Below are 13232 nucleotides of genomic sequence, written 5' to 3'. Positions count from 1 at the left end.
CATTATATGAACAATTTAATGTAATATAAGTTTGCTTATTGCTTCCATCTGCTGTTTAATTCTGGGTCTCAGTGTTGTGTTGTCTCCATTTTTATTAGTCAAGTTAACATTTATTTCTATGAGTTTATTTCTAGTTTATTTCTTTCTCCACAAAGTGTTGTAAGTGCAGAACAGATAGGAATGTTACACTTAAAAAATAAATAAACCCCAAGGGAAACATGAAAAAAAAAAAAAAAAAAAATGGGACCCAATATAGAACCTTGAGGAACACCACAGCCAAGAGGTGGACGCCAATGACAAAAACAATTTGCCTGGCTGGACAAACTGGAGAAACTGTTTCCATTTCATTCCATTTGGACTGAATACTATCTGGACTCACCATGCGCAATAACCCATATTTATAACCATATTTATTATATTATCCTAAAATCCTTATCATATTTATAGTACGCAATAACTAATGTTCACTTCATGTTCACACTCACGTTCAACTCTACGTATTTCTTTATATGTTATTGGACTCTGGACTCACCATGTGCAATAATTTCCCACGGTGCAACACCCCATATTCAATGTTATTATAGAGCAACAACTCGGAACACGGGTTCACTTAGGCTTGTACATATTGTTATATATATTTCTTATAGTTTTTACACTGATGCGTGTATTCTTACTTTGTCTACTTCCTCTTACTGATTCTTGCCTACGTTGCTCTTGAAGAAGAAGAAGAAGAAGAAGAAGAAGAAGAAGAAGAAGAAGAAGAAGAAGAAGAAGAAGAAGAATTGTCCTAATGCTGTCTTTCCAAAAGGCTTTGAATTTCTGGTGGGAGGTTAAGGTTTCAACACCATTCACACCTTGAGAATGGCTTTGTTAGGGCACCATTCATAGGGTAAGTAGTCTAGGCACACAGTCCGTCTCCTTAACGAGAGATAAGCCATTATGGAAATTAGAGGTACCAGTTTCTGGTCAAGCGAGTTTCTGATAAACGTTGTTTTCCTATTTAAACCTCAACTTCCCACCAGTCTCTCAGAACTGAAGAAGCTACTGGGATGAAACGTGTTGATGTTCTAATGCTCTAAAGACATGTTTACAAGGAACCAGATATATAGTAAATTACTTAATCTTGATTTTCTTCATCCTCTGACGTCTTCTGACGTCTTCTGACGTCCTACAATAGCACTCTAGAGTTGAAATTGTGCTCTATAAAGGGTTACTGCTGTTTTCAATTATCAAAGTTTTATTGAGTGTTGTATAGTTTTACTGTTCTTGTCTTATCTGCATCTTGTGTAATATTTTTTTATTATACTGTGGTTCTTTTTTTTCCTTTTACAAAACGTTGAATCACAACCAGGGGATTGTGAGATAGATTAGATCACACATGTCAAACTCAAGCCCCTGTAATGTTTAGTATCTAGGAGAATTGTCCTCTTTAATGTCTTTTTGGCTGCCTGCTCTTTGTTTCCTGTTTAATTTCCTTTCTGGTCACTGTTTTTTCTTGACTTATACTGCTGTAGTATTTGAATTTCCCGGACGGGGATCAATAAAGTTTTAACTTACCGTAAAATCAGGCAGGTACGTCAGTAAACGTCACCTTCCAACTGTGTTAACAAATCATCAGAGCGTATCGGTAAATGCCAACACATCATTAACCTCATAGCATTATTAATTTTTAACTTACTGTTACAATATCAATAAAAAACACCAATGAGGTGATCATATTTTTTTTTTTTTCTGTTTTACGAATTATGCTATCAGGCTAACAACATGCTAAGGGGGATTCTTATAGGAAGCCGTAGTAGCGATCTACCAGTTAGCAAACAACGGGCTAAAAATTTTTATCCTGCTGCTCCTTGGTAGCCCACATGGCAAACAGAAAAAACTAAAATATTAAATGGCAACACCACACCACACACATGCTAGTTAGCCAAATAACAGTAGAGGTGGCAAAAGTGTTCACACTCTGTACTTACGTAAAAGTACGGATACTTATGTAAAAATAATTATTTGCGTTATTTGCAGGTTAAGACTCAATGAATCATCATTGGAGCTGAGGCTGTGGATGGACTGGAAGGTCTGGCTTTATTAAATCTTCCTCCATGCTGCTGCTAGTTCTCTCTAACTCTGTGCCATGTCCACACCTTTCGACCGTTTAACCGCTATAATCCCATACTCTTGTCATGTCTATTCATGTTATATACCTTTTACGTCAAGTCATTCAGCATGGTTGAAAAAATAACAAGCCTGTTTTTTTCCAGGGTTTTTTTCCGAGTAGAAAAGGCGGAAAAAGAAAAAAGTAAAAAGTAAAAAGCTGTCAGGAAAAAGAAATACTCAAGCAAATAACACGACCTTAACACAGAAGCTACACCGTTAGCGTATAGCATAGTGCTGTAGTCGAACCTCACCAGAAATGCAGCTACGCAACACACACCACTCCTCTTGGTAGTACAAGTTTGCTCTTTAGTATTTCCACAAATTTTTAATTGATTTTTTCTGGATCAATAAGAATAAGAAAGGTAAACTGAGGAGGTTCAGTGGTGGAACGTCATGTGTTTGAAATGGGTGATTTGTGTAATGGGTAATAAATTTGTCAGATACAATTTCTTATTTTCCATAGAAAATTTGATATATTACCAAAGAGGAAATATCTGTCATGGTTATCTCAGCTTAACAAAAAGAACACAATCAAAACAAATATTGAATTTTGCATTTCATTCGTTCATTTAGCTTATTAGAAGGTGGCTGTTATTTATTTAGTTGACATTTTAGTGATATTTATTATTTTTTTCTATAATAAGGGATTCATTCCATAATAAATATTTATGGAAGATAAAAATATTAATTGTTTTACTTTTAATGAAAACGTATGCAAAGTATATGCCATGGACTTCAAAAGTCCGTCAATTACATATTAATCTACATAAAGTTAGGTCAGTGAGTTTATTCTAAATTTCTTTATTTCTTCATTCTGGTAATACATTTGAAAAAATTTATTTAAAATTTTCATTTTAAATAAATATCCATTCTGGTTGATCCTCTCTGACTGAGTTTGTGCGTGTTCGTGAAGGCTGAAGGTGGAAAAACACCACAGATATATATAGCCTATATCAACTGGCAAAAACTCAAAAATAGGTGTAGCTCGTTCCACCTGACTTGAAAATAATGGAACCAAATCTGCGTCACGACATGTTGTTTTTCATGACAGGGATAACACAGGACACACTCTTTCGCAATCACTCGGCTATGGATGTATGTACAATAGGAACAATTAAAAAAATAATCAGCTCCATCATCTGATGGATTCTTTCTGTTGCTTGTTTTGTTCCTATGTTCAGAACCAGAGGTTACATACAGTCAGGTTAAGGTCACCACCCAACAGATTTAACAAAAGCAGGTGGTGCAGGTGATGCTATCAGTCACGCCACAGACCTGTTCCTCTGAGAATTTAACAATAAAGTTAAATAAATAGATAGGTGATAACCAGCTAAACCACGACCATCACTGTGGACGTTCCTGGACCAGGTTCATCTTTTACAATGGAGGCTTGTTCCCAACGTCCAGAATAAAAAAAAAACAAAACAAAAATAAAGTTCCTCCTCGTTTTGGTTAGACTCAAACGTATTGGATTGTGAAGGCAGATATCCGGGACCGTGTGTGTGATTCATTCGAATATCAGCAGCCTTTTGAGAAGAGTGTGATGTGTAATGATGACATTGTCGATTTTAAATTTTAAATTTGATTTTCAATTTAAAATTCAAATTTAATTGAAATTCAAAGCGTTCTTTATCTGGGTTGAGGATGACTGAACAAAACTTTAAAAACTGGTCCATTTTCATTTTCTGCTTATAAAAACAAAATAAAACAAAAAATGTTGTTTAAAGACAGAAACAAAAAAAATGCCCGTTTTCAAAGTAAGAGCATGTATGCGGATGGACTTGGATCAGTACATAAGTTTTCGAAATAATCAGGAAAGACGAGAGAAAAACTATGCCGCATATTTCAGCTAAAAAATAAGAATAATTAGGCTACATATAATCAGGGAATAGTTAACTACTAGCTAACTTTACTCTGATTTCAAGCTTTGTTTTGTCGTCACTTCATAAATCACATTAGAGTAAGGTGCCAGGTGAATCTGTGTATGTTCATTGGGTTTTCCGTTCAGAAAAGGATATTAAAAAACAAAAAATGAGCGGTTATTTCATTTCCATTTTAAAATTGAAAAAGTATGACATGCCACACAAATCCGTGTATCATTCGTTCTTTCTATTTTCAATTGTCAATAAAAACTCAAAAAATTAAAGTGACTGACTGTTTTGTTTTTCGTTTTTTAATCTAAAACAAAAAACGAAAAAACATGCCTGGTTTTTCATATCTCTATTTGAGATTAAGATCAAAAATACAATATGGAAAAAGCAGGGCCACAGGGCTGAATTTGATTTTAATATTTAATTGGTCGGGTTTATGTGACCTGGAAATGGCTTTGCGCGCGGCATGCATGGGTAATGCATATGTCTATGGGGTAATGTAGTTGGCTACCACGGTGGAGCTGGAACCACACACTATCTGTTCAAGGACTTGTTCAACAGTCAGCACGTTTACATGCAGAGCTTAATCGAGCTATGGTCAAAATTTGACTTTCTGACTACAGTCCTTGTCCCAGTTTACATGCAGCGCAAGAAAATCGAATAACTGTTCTCCTCCTCCACACTAGGTGGCAGTACGTAGCTTTTCAGCGGGATAATACCACGTTAATACGGCCCGATTTCCGGTTGACCTATTACGTGATATAATAAACAAGAGTCGTTCATGGGGCGGACCGGCATTTCAAACAACAACCAGACGGATATTAGTAAATTTTATCTTATATGTAATGTTCGCGCTACTTCTGATGCAGGTAAGATCCGCGCTATCCCTCAGACGGCTCCGTTTATCTTCTTCTTCTGCGATCGACTTTCTTGGACGTTTTTGTTCCGGGGTCACACGGCAGCGCAGCGGTGGTGGAGCATGCGCACACGCATTATCTGATAAAAAAAACTCCGATTCCACTCGCATTACCTGGGCGTCTCAACCGGATAATGAGAACCCCTTTCACACCGTCAGAAGTCCCGGGTTGGACCTCCATCCCCGAGACTTGCGTGTCTGTTTTTTCCCCACTCATACGTCATCGCGACAACGTCGTTGTTATACATTTAAGAACAGTACACTGCAGATAAACAATGGGGGACATGGTGCATTTACGCTTTTAGTTTGTTGATGACCCAGCAGAATGGACCGGTCAAACTCCCGCTCTTTCAAAAGGTTGTTGATATTAGAGTAAATCACTGTGTTCTTGACTTAGCCAGATATCTGCCGCTGTATTTCCTCTTCTCCTCAGATGCAGTTGGCAGATCTCATGGTGTTGCCAGCGCTGTGTTGCGTGATCGGTAATTACGGCTAATGGGCAACGCCCTATTGTTATTCCGTGTGTTTCTTCTTCTAATTTTTTCTCTTCCTCATATTTTTCGTCTCTTAACTTGTAGGGTGAGTTATATATAAAAACGTGTGGTTAGATCAGGATTGGTGTGCCATTACTTTTGTTTCCGAAATACGAATTGAAAATGAATGGGACGGTCGAAAAAAAAAACACACAAAAAGGTCTATTGCTTAGGCATACTTTCACCAAGAGACTTCATTTAAATCTTCAAATGTACACACAAGTCTTGTGTATTGGTGTATTAATCCTCTTTTTGATAAGTCTTATCGTTTTTGATCCATTATTGTTCAATGACCATGAAAATCTCTGTCGAAATTAGTTTTAGAGTGTGTGAGCTCGTTAGTTAAAGTGAAGACACGTGTGTGAAATTGCCTGAAAATTTTCTCTTTACACGCTGGTCACGGCCACAATTTACACACTACACACATTATTTTTTCCACAGTTGTAGACAAACCTGTTCTGTCTCTCACAATGTGCTCGGCAGTGAGACGAACAGAATTTAAAATGCGAGCCTCTGTTCGCGGTAAAGTACCTGTCTGCTCTCCATTCACTCCAATGCAAAGATTTTCTAAAAAAAAAAAAAGAAAAAGGAGGGACCTTTTGTTTTTAACTCACAAGTGTATCCAAAATATTTATTCTAGAAAGACAAAAAACATATCAAAGTCTTCAGGAAAGTCTTACGACAACTACTTTCTGCTTGTTTTTCTGATAGGAGCTACCGTTTTGTCACAGTGAGCCCAAATGTGAGACCAGTGAAAAGGGGGAAAATCCACCTCTTCTCTGTGTCCCAGCCCAGCGCGCTTCTGTCGTCATTGACGACCACCTTGAGTTGCCATGGCAACCCCTGACACCTCAGACCCGGGCCACAGCTGAGACCAATTCATTAATCAGGGACTCCTCTTAATTTTCTAGTTATCATGCGCTTCCATTAATGAACGTTTAACACCACATTTGAATTGTTTGATTGAAACAAAAAAAAAGAAACAAAAATATCTGCCCTTCAGAGATCGGTCTTTATGGGAGTAGACCAAAACTTTGCGCTGTTTTTGAGCTGAAGCTTCTACATTGATACAGTCTGTCAGGCCATCAAGTGATAAAATCAGAATGTATGTTCAGATACATTAGCATCAGAGCGAAAAACCCGGGTCGAAGCGGCATTCCTGTTCACATGAAGCCGCGTCAAGCCGAGCCCATAAAATCCCGTTTTTCGCTCCATGTGAAAGGGGCTACATTACCCAAACTGCCGCGCACAAAGCCATCTCCGGGTCATAAACCCCAACCAATTAAATATTACAATCAAATTCAGTCCTGTGGCACCATTTTTCCATTTTGTATTTTTAGTCTAAAATTCAAATATGAAAAACTGGACTTTTTTTGATTTTTGTGTTAGATTAAAAAACATAAAACAAAATAATCCTTAACTTTTTCATTTTTTTGATTGACAATTTGATTGACAATAAAATAGAAGGAACAAATGATACATCAATCGCCCTGTTAAATGTAGAAAAACATCAAGTCTGTTGAATTTGTGAGAAAAAAAACAACAAAAAAAAAACAAATTTTAGTTTGAAACATCTCCTAATATAGAGTAAAACACAAAATTTGAAATTTGTTCCCATTACTTGTTTAATCAGTGAGTTTATTCTAAATAACTTACTGGGACTTCAAATCTATCAATGATTTCTGGTGCGTGTTCATAAAGACTAAAGGTGAAGATTATGTGGATATCCCAACTGACAAAAACTCAACAATAGGTGAAGCTTTTCCGCTCCACTTGGTTATATAAGGAAACCATGTGTTGTTTTTCTGTATGAGTTGGCATGAATGAATCTCTTTGTACTCACTTGACAGGACGCGTTGGTTAATGTTGATTTGCCGTTGTTATTGTTTCTCTTTGGTGAGGCTCTGCAGATAGATGGGAAATATAAAAATAGATCAGCTCCATCATCATCAAGTGATGTGGTCAATCGCAACAGAAATCTCCTTCTCCTCTGAGACGTTAAAAAAAAGAAGTTAACGATAAAGAAAGAAGCTAACGACAAAGAAAGAAGTTTACGATAAAGAAAGAAGTTAACGATAAAAAAGTTAATGATTAAAAAAAGAAGTTAACGATAAAAAAGTTAATGATTAAAAATAGAAGTTAACGATAAAAAAGAAGCTAACGATAAAAAGTTAATGATTAAAAAATGAAGTTAACGATTCAAAAAGAAGTTAACGATAAAAAGAGAAGTTAACGATAAAAAAGAAGAAGGTAACGATAAAGAAAATAAGTTAACAATAAGAAAAATAACTAATCGATAAAATAGCCTCATAGCCTAATGTTCCCAACATCCAGGATAAAAAAAAGTTCCTCCTCGTTTTTATTAGACTGAGAGGTGGTCAAACATATGGGATGGTGAAGGCAGATATCGAGGACCGTGTGGGTGATTCATTTACTTTTGAGAAGAGCCATTCAGCAGGTCACCAACAAACTGAAAGCGTTAAAAAAACAACTTCCTGAGAAACATCAGGAGCAGCACGGGACGCACCATGCTGCCCATTGTTTACCTCGCAGTGTCCCAGTGCACTTAAATGTGTAATAATGACGTTGTCGACACAAGCGGTTTGTTGATTTTCATTTTTAAATTCAAAAATTTTAATTGAAATTCAAAGCGTTCTTTATCTGGGTCGAGAATGACTAAACAAAACTTAGAACACTGGTCTATTTTCATTTTCTGCTTCTAAAAACAAACAAAAAAATATATTGTTATTAGAAGACAGAAGCAAAAAGTCACCTGTTCTTACATATTGAAGTTTTGAAAGTAAGAGCACATATGAGGATGGACTTGGATCAGTAGGCCTACGTAGGTTTTCAAAACAATTCACATGGCCACAGAAACACTATGGCGCATATTTCAGCTAAAAACTAAAAATAATTACATATAATCTCTGATACTCTGATATCAAGCCTTGTTCACTCACGTCAAAAATCACATTAGAATAAGGTGCCAGGTGTCCGTGTATGTTTGATCATTGGATTTTCCGTTCAGAAAAGGATATTAAAAAAACAAAAAATTAGCGGTTATTTGATTTTCATTTTAAAATTCAAAAAGTATGACATGCCACATGCCCTGTTAAATGTAGAAAAACATCAGAGAGTCTGATTTACATCCCCTTCATGTCCCCTTTAAATCTGTTGAATATGTGAAAAATCAAAAAAAAAAAAAACAACAACAATTTTAGTTTGAAACATCTCCTAATGTAGAGTAACATACTATTTGAATTTTGTTCCCATTACTTGTCTAACCAGTGAGTTTATTCTAAATAATTTACTGGGACTTCAAATCAGTTAATGATTTCTGGTGTGTGTTCATGGAGACTGAAGGTGAAGATTATGTGGATATTGCAACTGACAAAAACTCAGCAATAGATGAAGCTAAAACTTTTCCACTCCACTTGGTTATATAATGGAACTACGTGTTGTTTTTCTTGAGAAGGTGCTTTAATAACATTAAGGGCGTCTGTCTTTGAGTTGGCATGAATTAATCTCCTTGTCATCACTTGACAGGACACGTTGATTTATGTTGACATATAACTCGTCCTACAACTCTAAGAGTTGTAGGACGAGTTATATGTCAACTTTATGTCAAAATGTGCGGTTTGATTGAAAATACGTATTTTTTTGTGACGTAAGTTGCAAAACATTGCGCAAAAGTTTCCATTGAAATAAATGGGACGGGCGAAAAAACTAATCATTGGAGTTTTTCAAACGTCTACTCCTCAGGCATACTTTCACCTAGAGACCTCGTTTAAACTTTAAACTGTAGACACGAGTCTTGTGTATTGGTGTATCAATCCGCGTTTTGATTTAAACTGCGAGCCTCTGTTCGCGGTCAAGTCCCTGTCTGTTCTCCATTGACTGTAATGCAAAGATTTGGTGAGAGAAGCAGAAGGGACACCTGTTTTAAACTCGCACGTGTCTCCAAAATATTTACTCTAGAAAAACATATCAAAGCCTTCAGGAAAGTCTTACAACAACTACGGTCTGCTTGTTTTTCTGACGGGAGCTACCGTTTTGTCACAGTGAGTCCAAATGTGAGACCAGTGAAAAGGTGGAAAATCAGCCTATTTCTCAACCTCTTCTCTGTGTCCCAGCCCAGTGCACTTCTGTCGTCATTGACGACCACCTTGAGTTGCCATGGCAACCCCTGACACCTCAGACCCAGGCCACATCTGAGACCAATTCATTAATCGCGGACTCCTCTGATGTCTCTGCTGTTGTTGTTGTTTTTTTTTTTTTGTTTTTTTTTTACAACCGCTATGACCCGCTTGTCAGAACCTTAAACACTTTTTCAACACTCTTAACGCACATCGCAACTGAAACACACCATTCCCCAAACTGTTTATTTCATGCTCAAAATCACGCAGTGTAACTAAACACGGACACACACTTCCAAAATACAATAATACACTAACACAGTACACCTAATCTACCAAAGCACGTTGTCTTCCAACAGAAACATTTAGTCAGTCACAGCATGTAGTCATAAAAAAACATTGGCAACTGCTGAAATAACACAAACTAAATCACTTTGCATGTGTCAAATCTACTTTTTTTCCTTTTTTTAATTATTTTTTTACAATCAACAGATTATTGTATTGATCATGCATGTAATTTAATGTTTGTGATGATGTTCTTCCTTTTTCATTTGTTGATTTTTTTGTTCCTTTTTTTTGTACAACACTCACTACACTTGTTTTTTGCAAGTCCTCCACCTTGTCCCTTGTCTTATCTTTTGTTCTTTCCCCTCACAAGCCTATACACACATATATATCCACCTATACAGTAAGTATAGGTGCTGTGATTAAAAAAAAGCCCAGCACCTGGGTGAAACGGGAATTAGCTGTGATCAATGTAATCTTCAGTCCATTAGTTTTGAACATGAAGGTTTTCTGTTTTGACAAACCGCATGGAAGCAATTGAAAATTCACCAGTTAACATCTACTGTTTTGGTCTTGATGAAATTTGTGTGTAAGAGGAGTTAAAACTAATTTTAAACATGTAAAATGTGTGCATTTCGTGTCAAAAGAAGAAGAATTGTGTTAATTGTATAGCCCACACAGGCTGATGTTGTGGCAACTGTGTGAAGAGTTTTGAAAAAGTATTGAGTATTGAACAACGGGTCATAGCGGTTGTAAAAAAAACTGTAATACTGCTGATCCCTACTTTTATGTTACAACAACACACACCAACACCCCCCATACACACAAAACAGGTAACTTAATGATTACAGTTACACACACACGTGCGTCCTCCTCACCCACACACACACACACACACACACACACACACAGGAGAGTTGTAGGAAGCACACAAACACACACACACACACACACACACACACAGGTAACGTTATGTTATTACAGTTACAGATACACACACACACGGAGAGTTGTAGGTCGCACACACACATGCACACCTAAGTGCGCACTACTGTCTCACACACAGGCTAACTGTGCTAACCGTATGATAAAAGATAAAAAATAAATAAATAAAAATAAATGATAAATAAAAATAAAATAAATAATAATAAATAAAAAAGAAGTAAATGATAAAAAAGTGTCAATAAAGAAAAATAAGTTCATTAAAAAAAGAAGTTGACAATAAAAAAGAAGTTAACGATAAAGAAAATAAGTTAACAATAAAAAATGAAGTCAATGATTAAAAAAAGAAGTTAATAATTTAAAAAAGAAGAAGTTAATGATAAAGAAAATAAGTTAACAATAAAAAATGAAGTCAGTGATTAAAAAAAAGAAATTAACGATAAAGAGACGTGACAACGAGCTCAGCCACTGTAGACGTTCCTGGACCAGATCTGTCTTTTTTAATTCACCCAGAGGAGGTCAAACATGTGGAATGGTGATGAATACAAAGTAGGAGGAGAAGAATAAGGAAGGAGGAGGTGGCGGAGGAAGATCAGGTAAAGAAGAAGATGAAGGAGGAAGAGGAGGAAGGAAGAATACGACGGACTGCGGAGGAAGAGTAGAAAAGGGGATGAGGAGAAGAAGGAAGATGAAACTGGGAGAGGAGGAAGAAGAAGGGGAGAAGGAACTGAAGAAGATAAAGAGGAGGGGAAGAATGAGGAAGAGGAGGAAAAGAGGGAGGAAGGAAAGGGAGAATGAGGGGGAGAATGAGGAAGAAGGAGAACAAGAAGATGGGGACTTTGGAGCCAGAGTCTAATCAGTATGGCCAGGGGGCGGAGCCACAATATCGATGCCCCGCCCACACTTCCTGCAGGCTGTCCTTTTCATTTAATTGAGGAACCTCTCCATCGTGTCCTGGGGCGACCCCGAGGCCTCCTACTGCTGGGACATGCCCAGAACACCTCTAAAGGGAGGCATCCTCGCCAGATGCCTGAACCACCTCTTCTTTCGGTCATTACCCAAAGTTGATGACCATAGGTGAGGGTTGGAACATCGACTGGTAAATTGAGAGCTTTGCCTTTCTGCTTAGTTCTCTCTTCACCAGTTAAGCACCTACAACACCTGCATACACCGCTCCCATCTGTCTGTCGATCTCCTGCTCCATTCTACCCTCACTCGTGAACAAGATCCCAAGGTACTTGAACTCCTCCACTTGAGGCAGGATCTCCTCCCCGACCTGGAGTGAGCAATCCGCCCTTCTTCCGACTGAGAACCATGGCCTCAGATCGTCATCCCAGCTGCTTCACACTCCACACAACCGTTTGCAGTTTGATGAAGCTAGGAGGACCACATCGTCCGCAAAAAGCAGGGACGACAACCCCCTGATCACCGAACTCGACCCCCTCCACCACCCGGTTGCGCCTAGAAATTCTGTCCATAAAAGTTATGAACAGAACCAGTGACAAAGGGCAGCCCTGGTGGAGTCCAACCCTCACCGGGAACAAGTCCAACTTACAGACGGCTACACGGACCGAACTCATGCTCCTTTGGTACAGGGACTGAATGGCCCTTAGCAAGGGGCCGTCCACCCCATACTCCCAGAGCACCCCCCACAGAATGCCCCTGGGGACATGGTCGTAGGCCTTCTCCAAATCCACAAAACACATGTGGACCAGTTGGGAAAACTCCCATTTCCCCTCTAGCACCCTAGCGAGGGTCAAGAGCTGGTCCATGGTTCCACGCCCGGGGTGAAAACCGCATTGTTCCTCCTCGATCTGAGGTTCAACTATGGATCGGACCCTCTTTTCCAGCACCCTAGCGTAGACTTTACCGGGGAGGCTGAGGAGTGTGATCCCCCTATAGTCGGAACATACCCTCTGGTCCCTTTTCTTAAAGATGGGAACCACCACCCTGGTCCATGCAATGTTGCAGAGGCGTGTCAACCAAGACTACAAGCCCTACAACATCCAGAGCCTTGAGGGCGGATCTCATCCTCTCCTGGGGCTCCACCGCCAGGTAGTTGCTTCACCACCTCAGAGATTGGACGGTCCAGCCCCAGGCCCTCTGTCTCTGTTTCCCCTAAGGAATACATGTTGGTGGGATTGAGGAGCTCTTCAAAGTATTCCTACCACCGCCGGACAATAGCCCTAGGTGACGTCAGCAGCTCCCCGCCCCCACCGAAAACAATGTGGACAAGTTGCCACCTTCCGTCCCTTAGGCACCGGATGGTTTTTTACCAGAACCTCTTTGGAGCCGATCGATGGTCTTCTTCATGGCCTTACCAATCTCCTCCCACACCCGTGTTTTTGCCTCAGCATCTGCCCTGGCCACAGACCGTGGAGCCTTCAGGTACCAGCTG

At 38.7% G+C, this 13232-nt stretch overlaps 1 protein-coding gene across 1 annotated transcript in view; it reads right to left on the bottom strand.

Moving 5' to 3' along the window:
• The window catches only part of gal3st4 (galactose-3-O-sulfotransferase 4), a 40210-nt gene that overhangs the window by 24534 nt on the left and 2444 nt on the right, over positions 1 to 13232 (bottom strand). The window contains exon 2 of the mRNA XM_047606516.1: positions 7315 to 7375. The gene's annotated coding sequence lies outside the window, so the exon portion shown is untranslated. The remainder of the gene's footprint in view (positions 1 to 7314; positions 7376 to 13232) is intronic.

The sequence above is a fragment of the Mugil cephalus genome, chromosome 1, assembly GCF_022458985.1.
Source record: "Mugil cephalus isolate CIBA_MC_2020 chromosome 1, CIBA_Mcephalus_1.1, whole genome shotgun sequence".
Lineage (NCBI taxonomy): Eukaryota > Metazoa > Chordata > Actinopteri > Mugiliformes > Mugilidae > Mugil > Mugil cephalus.
Note: the sequence above shows the minus strand (reverse complement) of the source record. Positions and strands in the feature narration are given on the sequence as shown.